At 41.3% G+C, this 13,982-nt stretch overlaps 1 pseudogene; it reads right to left on the bottom strand.

Annotated features, from left to right (window-relative positions):
• Positions 1-3,578: 3,578 nt before the first annotated feature.
• LOC107326557 (zona pellucida sperm-binding protein 4-like) lies at positions 3,579-12,103 on the bottom strand (annotated as a pseudogene).
• Between the last annotated feature and the right edge of the window lie 1,879 nt (positions 12,104-13,982).

Raw genomic sequence — 13,982 nt, 5'->3', positions numbered from 1 at the left:
AAAAGGGAAGGTCCAATTTGTGGAAAGGGAGGTCAAGTATTTAGGACATGTACTCCGGAAGGGCGAGAAGTTGATTGATCCTTCTCGGATACAGGGGATAATGCAGTTGAAGCCCCTCATACTAAAACGGAGGTGCGGCGGTTTCTGGGTCTAGTAGGATATTGCAGGCTATGGATAGATGAGTACATGAGCAAGGCTCAGTTTCTGTATGAGAAGTTGAAAGGATCATCTGACAGGGTAGAATGGACAGACAGGGACACAGAGAAGTGGGGGGAATTACGAAGGAGCCTGGTGACGGCCCCGGCTCTGGCTCTACCGAACTTGGCCCTCCCCTTTCACCTATACGTTACAGCCCATGGGGGAACTGCCATTGGAGTGCTGACTCAGAGACGGGCTGGGAAATATCAACCAGTGGCCTTCCTGAGCAAAGCCTTAGAACCAGTGGTGAGGGGATGGCCGACTTGTGTGCAGGCAGTGGCTGCCGCTGCTGTGCTAGTGACAGAAGGGAAACAACTCACTTTTGGGAGCCCCGTGATTGTCCATTCACCCCATCAGATCTTAAGTGTGCTTAGTCAGCAGGCGGCTGCTTGGATGACAGAAGGGAGGATGTTGAAATATGAGACAGTTCTCCGGATAAGTCCTGATGTGGTGGTAGGAACAGACAGGAATTTGAACCCAGCGGAGTTTCTTGCGGGGGAGCGGAAAGAATGGGAGCCGGCGGAGCACGAGTGCTCCACCCTGTTGCAGCTGCAAACAAAGACCCGGGAGGACCTGCAGGCGGTCCCGCTGGAGGAGGGTGAGGTCTGGTTTGTGGATGGGTCTAGCCGAGTAGAGCAGGGACAAAGGAAGTCAGGATATGCGATAGTGACGGCGGAGGGAGAGACAATAGAGAAGGGGGCACTACCAGCGGACTGGTCGGCTCAGCTGTGTGAAGTGCACGCTTTGAAACGGGCACTAGAGTTGGGAAAGGGAGTGTCCCTCACCGTCTACACAGACTCGCGATATGCCTGGGGAGTAGTGCACACTTTCGGGAAAATTTGGCTGGAACGGGGTTTACTCACAGCTGCTGGAAAGGGAAGGTTGCAGGGAGGAAGCAGGTCATTGGGTTATAATTGAGGGGACCCCAGTAGTGAGCTGTGCTGACATGAGGGGGATGGTGGAGAAACTGCACGAAGGGTCTCACGGGGGGTGCAGGCTTTGGTAGACACTGTAAAGCTGTGGGAAGGGCCAACGGGGTGTTGAAGCAACATCTCACCAAACTGGGATTGGAAACAGGGCTACCTTGGACAAAGACACTTCCGGTTGCCCTGCTTCGAATGCGGACAGCCCCTCACAAGGATGTGGGGGTCTCCCCATTCGAGCTGATGATGGGAAGACCTTTCCTGGCTCCAATGGGAGAGCCTATCCCCGAGCTAAAGGATGCCTTCCTGAGAAAGTATCTCCTGGTACTGTCACAATCTCTCTTATCTTTAAGAAAACAGGGACTCCTCGCTCAGCGGCCCCCCTTGCTGGAAGACCAACACCCCCACAAGCCAGGGGATTGGGTCCTGATAAAGACGTGGAAGGATGAGAAACTGAAGCCGTCTTGGGAGGGACCATACCAAGTTCTCCTGACAACTGAATCAGCGGTTCGAACCCGACAGGGGGGTTGGACCCACTACCATCGGGTTAAGCGAGCTCCCGACCCCCGACCGTGGACTGCCCAACCAGGAGACGGACTCAAAGTAAAACTTAAAAGGAACTGAACTAAGGCAGGGGAGGAGATGAACAACATGAAGGCTTGCATCCAGGTTATTCTATTATGTCACTGCTTAGATGCTCTACAGCACAGCTCTAACAACAATTTTTTTGTAGAATTGGCACAGACAGCTTTGAACAGCACAACTTTTTGTGTGGGGCAACTCTTGACTGTGAAGGGTGTCACCTCCACCTGTTTCTTTGGAATACCCATCAGTTTGGAAGCATTGAAGAATGTTACTCAGATAGCGAATATTGATATCACTGGGGATGATCCCCCGTGGGGGGGGATGTTCTATCATTTTGGGTCTTCTCCCACTCCAAGACCCTGGACTAATCAAAGGCAAATGGCTCTAAATCTCTTGGGGATAACCAATGCAACTCAATGTGTATATTTCAACAATACTCAGAACCGTACCCACCCACTGCCCTCAAAAGGTCCTGCTTTCACTTGTGGAGGGATCTATAATATCCCTTACGCCTCAACCCCTCTATACCTACCTAAAGGTTTCTTTTTGTTATGTGGACATGAAGCTTACACCTATGTTCCAGCCTATAGTTCAGGGGGCCCTTGTGCCATAGGGCGCCTGACCTCTCTATATGCCCTGCCTCCAATACAAGCGCACCCATCAAAAGAAAAAAGAAAAAGGGAGCTGCCATCTGATTGTGAGAGTGATGTGACACTCTTGTCTGAAACAGAAGCCATGGCTCTGGCCCTCTCCTTAGTAGGGGTTCCTGCACTAAGTGGAAGGGCTTACCTGGACCTAAGGAAGGTGGCCTGCCTCCTGGCTAAAAGTGTCAACCTTACATCCTCTCTCATTGCAGCCCTCACTGAAGAAGTCACTGAGATCAGGAGGGTGGTCATTCAAAATCGGATAGCTATAGACTATCTCCTATTAAGGGCAGGACAAGGCTGTGAATCTTTTCAAGGTCTTTGTTGCTTTAACCTAACCAACAATAAGAATTATGTTGAAGCAAAACTAGCCAAGTTGAAGACCTTAGCCTCTCGCATATCCGAGGATCCAGAGGGATGGAATTGGTCGTGGCTCACTAGTTGGTTACCTAACTTTGCTTGGTTAAAACAACTTTTTGTACTAGCCATTGGTTTCATTGCCTTACTGGTCCTAGTATGTTGCTTAATGCAATGTCTCCCTGCTTGTGGGAATTACCTGTCCCAGTGTGTGAAGCCCCGGGTCCGGGACGAGGGAGCAATCCTGTTAGCCAGGTTTGAGGCCCAACAGAGGCGTGAAAAGAAAAAGGGGGATTGTGAGAAGGCAGGGAGAAGTGAGGGCCTCAAACGAACCATGTTTGCTAAGGGAGAGCGCTGTGCACCATGGGGCAGCCTTGGGGGACGGCAGGAGGGAGGATGGGCAGAAGGCACACTCGCATCAGAGTGGAGAAGGACGGCAGGAGGGAGGAAAGACTGCAGGCAAGAGGCACGTTCGCACCAGAGTGAAGAGAAACGGCAGGGGGCGGCTGTCGGGTCAAGTGGGGATTGGAATGTGTATTGCGCTGATTGGATTCGGAAAGTGGAATGTCTGCGGTTTTGCGGTTAATTAGCGGCGCTCCGGGGCGGTAAAAAAGGTGAGATTGTGAGCCAAGCCCTCGTAGGAGGGGGAGGACAGATAGGGGGTATAAAAAACCTGTCAGACCTTGCTTCGGGGTTCCTCCATTGCTGCGGGAGGGACCCACCTTTGCAAACGTGCCCAATAAAAACTTCTGTCTACTGGACAACCGAACCCGTGTCTGTCGTTTTCTGACACATATATTATCAGCTTACCAGTCCAGTAAATACCTCTGGAAAGCAGAGTCCATAAAACGGAAGTCCTAACAGTAAAACTTTAGTAGTGTGATGGAAACTGGAGCCCCAACATGGTTTCAATAACAACAAATTGGGTTTAGTAGTTGTCACCCCTATATGGACACCTGCAAGAAGAAGTGTTGTTATAAGACAGATGGGTTCCAGTGGTTTTAAATTCCAAGCTTTTCTTCAAGGTCTTACTTGCTCACTAAGATGGGCCACTGGGGATGCTGCAAAGGGTTAGTACTTGGTGTGGCCCAGCATTCATGAAGAATCAGCACAAGATTTGGCTCTGTTCATTGCAGAATCCATACTTCAAAGGACACAGGATCCCTTAGGAGGCTGACTACAAGGTAATCTCTGCTAGCATAACATTTACCATAATGTTGATCTGCAGAACAACAAATCAAATCTGCTACATATTACTAATAATAGAATAATGATCCATTATAAGAAATTTACTACTGTACGCCAACCAAGAATGCACAGTTGTCAACCAAGAAGGAAGGGGTAAGAAAGAAGGGATACTCAACTATACACCCAGAGATGCAGCAGGAAAACTTAAGAAGGACAGTACTAAAGGGCCCAGATGCTTGTATACCAATGTACAGAGTATGGGGAGCAAATACAGAAGGATAACATTTGTTCAAGACAAACAGACCCAACCAAAAGGAAAGTAGAGTTGCATTATATGTAAAGAATGACTACAGCCATATTGAAATTCATGACCCCAAGGAAGAAGCCCTGCTGAAAGGGTGCTGAAAGGTCTGGGTGTATATTAAGGAGAAAAGAAACAAAAATGACATTGTGTAATACAGGAAGGGTGTATAATACAAGCCACCCTACCAAGCAGAAGATATAGATGAAATCTTTCCAAACCAGATGGCCTAGATATGAAGAAAACACACCACTGGTAATGGACAATAAGGAGAAGACCAAACTGCTTAATTCCTGCCTTGCATCTATCTTTTCACAAAGGTGGTCCAACTTCTCAGAAGCTACACTACAGAAGCTATGGGAAGCAGAAGAGAAATGCAGGTCAAACTATGTAAAGAATTGATGAGATAACATTTAGTTGCTTTGAATGAATTCAAGTGTCCTGGACCAGATGGATTACATGCCAGGGCATTAAAGGAACTGGTAAATGTCATCTTAGAGCCACTGACTGAAATCTTCAAGAAATCCAGGAGCAAGGGGAAGTGCCAATGTTATTTCAATATTTTAAAAAGGAAAAAAAAATGGATCCAGGAAACTACAGACCAATCAACCCAACATTAGTACCTGGGAAAGGACAATCAAGCAATAGGTTTGTGATCACTTAGAAAGATTATTATTAGAAGCCAACATGGATTTGTTAAAAACAAGTTGCACCAAACAAATCTTACAGCGTTGACAATATGACTAGATCAGTGTACCAAGGAAGTGCTATAAACATAGCATAATTAGACTTTAGTAAGGTATTTGATAAAGTAGACCATAGCCTCCTTTTTGATAAACTGGAACAATGTGAGATGGATGGTCCCACTAGGAGATGTTTTTGCAGTTAACTGAACAACCATAGCCAGTGTGTGGTCCTTAATGGGTCTATGTCTACCTGGAAGGAGCTATGCAGTGGGGGACAGCAGGGTTCTGTCCTGGGCCCAACACTCTTCAACAACTTCATAAATGACTTAGATGAGGGAATAGAAGGGATGTTCATAAAATTTGTGAATAACACAAAGTTGGGGGAAGAGGAATGCTAACACCTTAGATGACAGATTCAAGATTCAAAAGGAGCATTGGGCCCTATCTTACAAAATGTTGTTCAATGGTGAGAAATGTACTTATCCAGGAAAAAAACAGATGCACAGGTACAAGATAGGCAGTACCCAGCTTAGCAATAGAACTTGCTAGAAGCATGTAAGAGTTTTGGTAGACCATAGATTAAGCATGAATCAGCAATGTGCCACATGAGTCAGCAATGTGCTTTCAAAAGATCCAATGCAGTTTTGGGCAGCATCAACAGAGTATAGTGTCAAGATCACTATAGTACCACTCTACGCTGGACTGGTCAGGTTATATCTGGAACACTGTGTCCAATTCTGATCTCCACAATGCAGAAAGGACTCTGAGGAACTGGACAGAGTGCAGAGAAGAGCAATTAGGATGGTAAGGGGCTTAGAGGCTAAATCCTATAAAGGGCAGTTAAAGGAACTTATGTTTAGCCTGAAGAAGGGAAGGCTAAGGGGAGAAATGATAGCAGTCTTCCAATACATGAAAGGATGTCACAGGGCAGAGGATATTGATTCGTTCTCCATAGCACTCGAGAGTTAGACAAGAATCAATGGTGGTAATTTAGCAAGGAGAGATCCAAACTTAAAATAAGAAGGAATTTCCTTACTGTGAGAGCTGTTAAGCAGCAGAAGAACCTGCCTCCTGAAGTCATGAGTGGTCCATCATTGGAGGTTTTCAAGAAAGATTGGACAGGATGATATCAGGATTCCTGCACTGGATTCCTGCATTTATAGTTGGTCTGTCAATATCTTACAGTGTACTAAGCTAAATTGCCTCTTAATGTATTCTATGAATATACGTTCTAGAAATCATTGCAGAATTTCTCCAATGACATCAGTAGTTACCATAGAGCAATGTTTCTCAACCTCAGCAGTTTTAAGCTCTGTGGATTTCAACTCCCAGAATTCCCCAGTCAGCATGCTGGCTGGGGAATTCTGGGAGTTAAAGTCCACATAGCTTAAATTTCCCAATGTTGAGAAACACTGCCATAGAGACATATTTCAGTATGCACTATATTTTCTTTGCTATAGATTTTGGCTCATCTCAAAAAGCTTACTTTAGTACTTGATTACCAGGTCTGTAGACTAGACTCAGATCTTAAATAAATTTAAGACAGTGGCAAACCACTTCTGCATTATTGCCATAAACCTACATGGACCCAGACATGAAATCACCAAAAGCCAAGTTCAAAAGAGACTTTACTTCTGTATTTTTAAAGTTACTTCAAGGATTGAATGGATTCTTCACAGGTACTTCCTAGTATTGCAAAAATAGGCATTGTGCAGGTATTATGTTTTTTCCCATTAAGACAACAGAAGCCATAATGAGAAATCTGAAAAGGAAGGTAATGATACACAGACCCCATACTTAGGGCAGCATAATCTTATCATAAAATCTCATCTACCACCATGAATTCATTTTCCAATTCAGTTCATTTTTGGGATTTTTTTCCCCCCCATTCACTCTACATGTAGGTAGGCAGTGACTGAAGTGTTTGTTGGTATTTCACAATAAAAGTGAAAAATACATGTGAAAAACTATGAAAGCCCCACGATTTAGCTCATATAATTGCATTTATCTTTGGCAGTTCTTAGGTCTAAGTTAAGTGGCCCATACTGTGGTACTTAAACTGGAGGTGGCAGAGTGAAGACTTGTACCGCAAGTGGTAAAAAGCCCCCTCTGTTGAATATTTACAGCTAACATGTGGTCTAGTAAATACAGAAGACCTCAGAGTTAGCTATTTATATGAGAACATAAGACAGAACAACATATATCTAAAATCAATTACCTGAAAGTACTATCACAAGTGATGGAGCTCACGCTCCTGTTTTGGATATCATGGCATGCTATCAGCTCATTCTTATAGGTGCCTTGATCTCCAATTCTGTTTTTAAATATAATAATTTGCTTAGTTTCATTGTATTGTTTCCTTGCATCTTTGTCCCAAGATGGATGAGGAAGCTATGATAATTATTTCTTTCTAAATATAACTTCCTCAATTTTAAATGTCAGTAGTTCACATTCTCCACTTAATTTTATTTATCTATATTATCTATATCTATATCTATACCTATGTCCTGCTTTTCCTACTGTAGTGCTATCTTGGGCAAGATGCAGATGCATAGAATCAGTACAAAACCAATTTATTCAATTTCTGTATCCACATAATAAAGAGATTATCCAAGATCCCCTGATCATTTACTTATCCAAAATTACAGTGTAGTTTCAAATTAATTTTTGTTCAAAAGGACATTAAGTGAACTAAAGATGTGCCTCACACCTACTTATTGATACAGCAAATTCTCTTCCACAGTCCATGTTTCTTTTGGATTAAAAGACATTTGTTCATCTGTATAAGAACCTTCTAATCTTTTTCTTTTCAGTAAATATGCTTTTAGGTAAGTTTCAAACTTCCTTCTTTCCCCTATAGCTGCAAATTTGAATTATAAAATGACTATGCAAAACACTGAGATCAGACTATAGCACTACCAAGTTATTAATTCAGACAGCTACTTTAATAAATGAAGTGTGGCACGGAAATTTAAGAAAACTAAACTTGTTTTTTATTCGTACTTGAAAAGTAGTCCCACAGGCAGAAACTGGAAATTTGTAGAAGAGAAAGACATTATTCTTTGTCAGAGGAGCACAGTTAAACCCGTGTTCACTGATGAGATGCACAGAACCCAGAATTAATGATGGCAAAGTCACATTCCTAGATACAGGAATGGAGAAATGACCATCTGGTGTGCAACGTGCGATCACTGGAAAAGGAAAGCCAATACATAACCATGGAATCCCACCATGGACTTTTCATGATTTCTATGAGTCTTGCTTTTTGTCATCTGGTCAGCTTTTTCTTCAAAATGGTAGCACCATGGATTCCAGCATAGATACCATGTTGCAGGAATGGAAATGGCATAATTTGACAAGAAAGCAATCCATTTCCATATTGTTTACATCTTTTCCAGAAATTGAAAATATACATATTTAATGCCAAACCTTGCCGCAAAAGTCAGCCTCATCCACCAGCAACACAATTAGGAACAAGAATTATTAGAAATTGCCTTGTAAAGTTTTGAAAGATAGTGCAGACAACAAGAGTCTTCCTGCAAAGGTCCAGGTTGTTTTATACACCCAGTTCTCCTCCCCGCCCGCCCCCCACATCGCTAATATGAAACAAAGTTCAGTCTATACTTAAGGTGCCTGTACTAAAAGAGTAGTAAAAGACTTTGATCTACCAGTATTGCCACAGTAACAAGGAACATGAGGATCACCAGGGGTATAGCAGCAGCCATTTTCTTCCCTATATCCTGAGATATAGGTTGAGAGACACAAGGAAACCGGTCTTGTTTCTGTACAGTTTGGCATATACTGCTACTTGGAGCATCTAGAGCTGAAAGCCAAATTGTTAGAAATAATACAATCTAAATAATCCCCTTCATCATAGAATATATGTGTGTTATTGTTGAACCGTTATTTAGTCTGTCCTCCCCTGCTGAAGTATAGTAATTGTAGTAATTGACATTTTTGAATGTTCAAAATCTACATTTAAGACACTTACTTGAGGGGTTTCTAGCAGTTGAAAAACATTTGCCTCACTTCTTACAAAACCTATCCAAGATACATAAAATTATATTGAGACAGTATTCCACATACAGGTGGTCCCCGAGTTATGACTGCATTTGGGACTGGGATTGCCATCACTAAGCAATGCGGTCATAGAGCATGATGTCACATGACCACATCACTTAGTGATGGCAATCCAGACAGTCCCAGTCTGGTTATGGACAGTCATCATAACCCAAGACACGTACGTCGTTAAGTGGGAAGCAGAGGGAGTTCCAGGTAAGGAGCATGGAGGTGCCACAGGAGGGTGAAGGAGACCCAGCACAGGTGGCATACGAGTCAGGAGAGGGGGTTCTCAGTGCAGTGTAAGCTCAGAAAGTCTGGGCATGGTATTGCAAAGAGGATGCAGGGTGCATGTGTGTAAGCACAGGGAAGCTGTGGAAAGAGGGTGTAGGGCATATGCGTGTGTGTGCGATCCCAGGGAGGCTGTGGAAAGAGGGTGCAAGGTACATGTATGCATGCAATTGCAGGAAGGCTGAGGAAAGAGGGTGCTGGGTATGTGCATGCAATCACAGGGAGGCTGTGAAAAGTGAGCACAGGGTCCATGCAGTCAGAGGGATGACATGGAAAGAGGGTGCAGGGTGTGTGCAAGCAAAGGGGAAAAGGAGGGCATGGTGCATGTGAGCAAAGAAAGAGCGGGGTGGGGAAGGGCACAAATGGCAATCACATGACTGTGGGATGCTGCAACTGGTCGTAAGTGCAAGCTGGTTGCAAGGCACCCAAATTTTGTTCATGTGACCATGGGGGCACTACAACAGTTGTAACTTCAAGGACCAGTCTTAAGTCCCTTCATTTAGCACCATCGTAACTTTGAACAGTTGCTGAACAAATGGTTGTAACTTGAGGATTACCTGTAGACTTTACTTACACTGACCATTTTTTCTTGGAAAAAATAAAGGACAAACCAAAGGGGCAAATCTGAAAGGTTGGGAATGATAAAATTCTACCTGGCAAATACACTGGACATTTCAGCTCCTTCTCATGGAAAAAAACTTTACCAACAGCATCTAGTCCTTCCACCCTAAGAGTCATTACAAAGCTATCATTCTGTATTGGAAGAAAGACAAGGCATCATTAGTAGTTTCCAGTAATTTAGTCAGAAAAGGGCATGCACTTACATACAACTGCTCAGTGAACAGTTCTATTATAGAATCTAAAGGGTCATCCCATAAGATTCCTATACAGGATTCACATGAAAAACTGTATACTAATCTTTCATGGATCTGCTCAGTGTATGCCATTTACTCCTATATAGATTATCTTCAACTTGGGCAGTATGTAAAAAGAGAGTAACACGCAAAGGAACCTTAAAGTAACCTAGTTCTGAAATGCTATAGGATCAAGTGATATACAGCAAGATCTTTTATCACACTATGCTATATTCCTACTTGTTACTTATCAATTAAAATAATTGAAGATCAATTAAGCTATAACAACTTTTAATAGCTGGTTGTATTCCAAGAAAATTTGTTTATTATAATACCCTTATAAGGGATAAAGTACTACCTTTTTAGTAAAGGAACATCCAACATACGGAGCAGTAATCACCATGACACTTGGTTTCCAGGTGCTGGAGACACAAGCATATTTACTAAGAGGATGGTACCAGCCTTCTGTATCTAAGAGAAAAATGATGTATTTCAGAACTTTCCAATAATACTTTTAGACCAAACAGTTTCATTTTTTTCTCTTCCTTTGCTTACTCTTAAAAAGATCAACTCTAAAGTTTGCCACACATCAGTACTGTAGGTCAATTATGTCCTACTGCCTTTGTTATTCTTCTGTAGTCCTTTCTCCTTGACAAGAGATTATATAACAGACTACAACACCCCATTGGTAAAATGGACACTTTAAAACCATTCATTCCCATGCTAAAATAGCAGAAGTCTATGTCTACTTGCTTGCTATTATAGAACTAAAATCAAAGTCTGAAGCCCAGATACTTTAATTCAATTATTCCCAAATAAAACAATATTGCAGACCACTTCTTGACCAACTCAATGTTTTGTTTTGTTTTTTGAAAAGGACATAACTTATCTTCTCTACTTCATATATAGAAGGCAACTGCATTACCAACTGAATCTTATTTGGCTATGGGAGTGTGAACTCTACCATAGGCTAGTTTAAGGAGACTTAAAACAGACTGAAAGATATTTGCATTTCCTCCAAGACAGGAAAACAGCTTGGAAGTTCTGGAAGAATAGCTAAGGCTCTATTTTTACCAGGTGGGAATGTAAACCCAACTCAGCTGACAGATGTCAAACTGGGAACGACTTCTTTAAGAAACCTTGGGTGTAGGATCAGGGAGTATGGTTGAGTTCTACATGAAAGCAAATACATATAGGAAAGATTCATGAAAAGAAATCCTGGGAAGAAAACACTGCAAACCTCTAGTTGTGAAAGGGAGCAGAGATGAAACATTGCATTTTCTCAATATAGAAATAATTAGAAAGAAAATGACATATTTTTAGAAAATATCTCATAATTAGCTTTATAGAAGCATTCTTCTGAAAAATGATGCAGTCAGAAATCAATACTCCAAACCATATCATTAGTAGAAATTTGCTCCACAACATTTATTGACCTAAACAGACAGAAGAGGCATGACCTTTGCATAGGTAGCAGGTAATATTAACTGCAAGGCATTCCTGTCACAGTATACTAGATTTTTGCTCCACAGTCTTTGCATACTTTTAAAGCTACTGGGTGCACCCAGAGACACCAAAAAAAGACCAACAAAGATTCAGAATAACTTTATTTATGTAGCAATCTATATGGCCTCCCAACTCACTCACAGTGATGCTGGGTGACTTATAGAAATCAAAACCCCAAATACAAAACCCACTACACCCCCCCCCCACCTCCCTGGCAACAACATATTTACACTAACCATTTGATGGGCTCCATATCAACCTTCTGTCTCAAGGGCCCCAGAACCATTTTACTACAGTCATCCTGACTCAACCATAGCCCCTATAACCAAAGGAGATATTTATATAGGCTTAAATAAGTTGTGATTCGTCAAAAGCAACAAAAGTATGTAGTCTTTCTTTGGACCTGGAAAAACTGTAGCATTCTCACTGGAGAAGTGAAAAGTAATCAGTTTATTCCTTTCCGTTGCTCTTCAGTTTAAATTCTAGTACCTCCTACTCCACATTTATCCATGTTTTATTTGTTCTGAAATTAATTTTCTAAATCCAGCCATATTTGTCAAAGCAAAATAAACAAATTTCAAAGTGGTAATAAATGAAGCAGCATCTGAAAATCTCTTTTGCTCCTTTCCGGGGTCAGAATAATAATAAATTCTATGTGTGAGTTAAAAATGAGGTTTGAACAGGAAACCGAAGTAAATGCCTTTGGTCTGCAGAAATACCAGATTTTTCTCATTCTGGTTTATGGGGTGCTAAACAATGTTGCATTTTCCTTGACAAATGATGCAGCTTATCTCTATAACTGGGATGCACATGCATTCAGTGTAATTATATTTCAGAATAAACTACATTTTTGTAACAATTCCATAGAGGACTCCTAATGTAAATAAACCACAAGGAAAGATATTTATTATGGAAACTCTCTGCTCCTTGCAGTTGGATCTCATGTAGAGTTAGGGATGGTTCTGCTCAGTAATTTCTTTGAGTTCTGATATAGCTAAATTTGTATATAATTATAGTATTCAGCTGCAATTTTATATGAACAAACTTGGAAATAAGGAACTTATGTTCAGTGGGGATTAAACATGTAATAGGTTCAGACAGCTTTACATTTTTAGCTTTTTCTAAAAGGTGACTGGCTGGCCTTTAAGAAGTATATTGTCAGAAAGTCAAAAATTCAACAGGTAGTGTTTTCTGGAAGAAAAGCAATACTTTCTGAACACTTTTTCTTACATCTTCTTGCTGTGCACCTGTTAAAGAGGCCCTTTATGTATAGCAGAGTGAATTCTTTCCCATCAAATGAACTGAAGGAAGATGCCTCCAGGGAGGTTCCCCAAAGTTTTCCAAGCAGATAAATCTTTCAAGGTGTTAATTTGAATGTGGAAAACTTTAATGTGTTTTTCTCTGGTTCTGTTTGAACAATAAATGAATCACAAATAAGTCAGCTATATTTTAGCCTGAGGTTTTGTATCAATCTAGGTTATATAGTTAGTCTATTGTTCAGTACATTGTGTGTATTTAGAAAACTGGGTTGAGTAAAGCATGATTCATTTAACATTGAGTAACTATGTTCACAAATGTACCTTCTTGTTTGGCATAGTCAGCCCAATGAGGTAACTCTGCTAATTCATTCTTGGCTGGATTCACACGCACTAAGCTGTGGTTTGAAAATGAAATAATCACAGTTGGCTGGATTCACACAGCACAGGCCAAAACTGTGGCTGACCAACCACAATTGCTGAGTTCATACAATATCCTAAGACACAAGTTTACTACATTATGATTTAGTATGATGTGTGAATCCATTTACTCTGTAGTTGTTTAAACAAATGATAATTCAGGATTTACTTAACCAGGTTTTATTGAATAAACTACATTGGTTGGATTTATATAATGTAAACACAAGCAAGCCATATTTGGCTTAGTGTGGTCTACAACCTTAGCTTTTATTTTAAAGCCTAACACACATTTCTGAAAATATGAGACTGGTCACGTTATGGATTCTTAAACTATCAAAGTGCATTATTTCCTTGATTTATAAATGCCAGTAGGTATAATTTTTCTCAGCCTAAAGAGGAAATGTATCATCTGCCCATGTTTACAACTAACAGGAAAAGCATATTTCAAAAGACCTCCCTGTTTAATTTACAAAGGTGGGAAATTTTGGAAAGGTTATAGATGACATTATGGATTCTTTGGAGTGAAGCTTTTCCTTCATGGTCTACATGGTCTACACAAGCCTCACCTGCAAGATTCTTTTCTTATTAGGAGAAAGTCTCTGTTGATAAATGAATTACAGTAACATAAATTTGATTTGTGTCATTCAATCCCATCCTTAAAAAAAAAGAAAGAAAAAAACAGAGTAAGTATCACTGATTTTGAAATGAAATTCC

The sequence above is a fragment of the Python bivittatus genome, unplaced genomic scaffold (genome assembly GCF_059951505.1).
Source record: "Python bivittatus isolate LINGU-HERP-01145 unplaced genomic scaffold, Pbiv_v1 ctg000340_np1212, whole genome shotgun sequence".
Lineage (NCBI taxonomy): Eukaryota > Metazoa > Chordata > Lepidosauria > Squamata > Pythonidae > Python > Python bivittatus.
The sequence above is the reverse complement of the archived record's forward strand: the minus strand, read 5'-3'. Positions and strand labels throughout refer to the sequence as shown.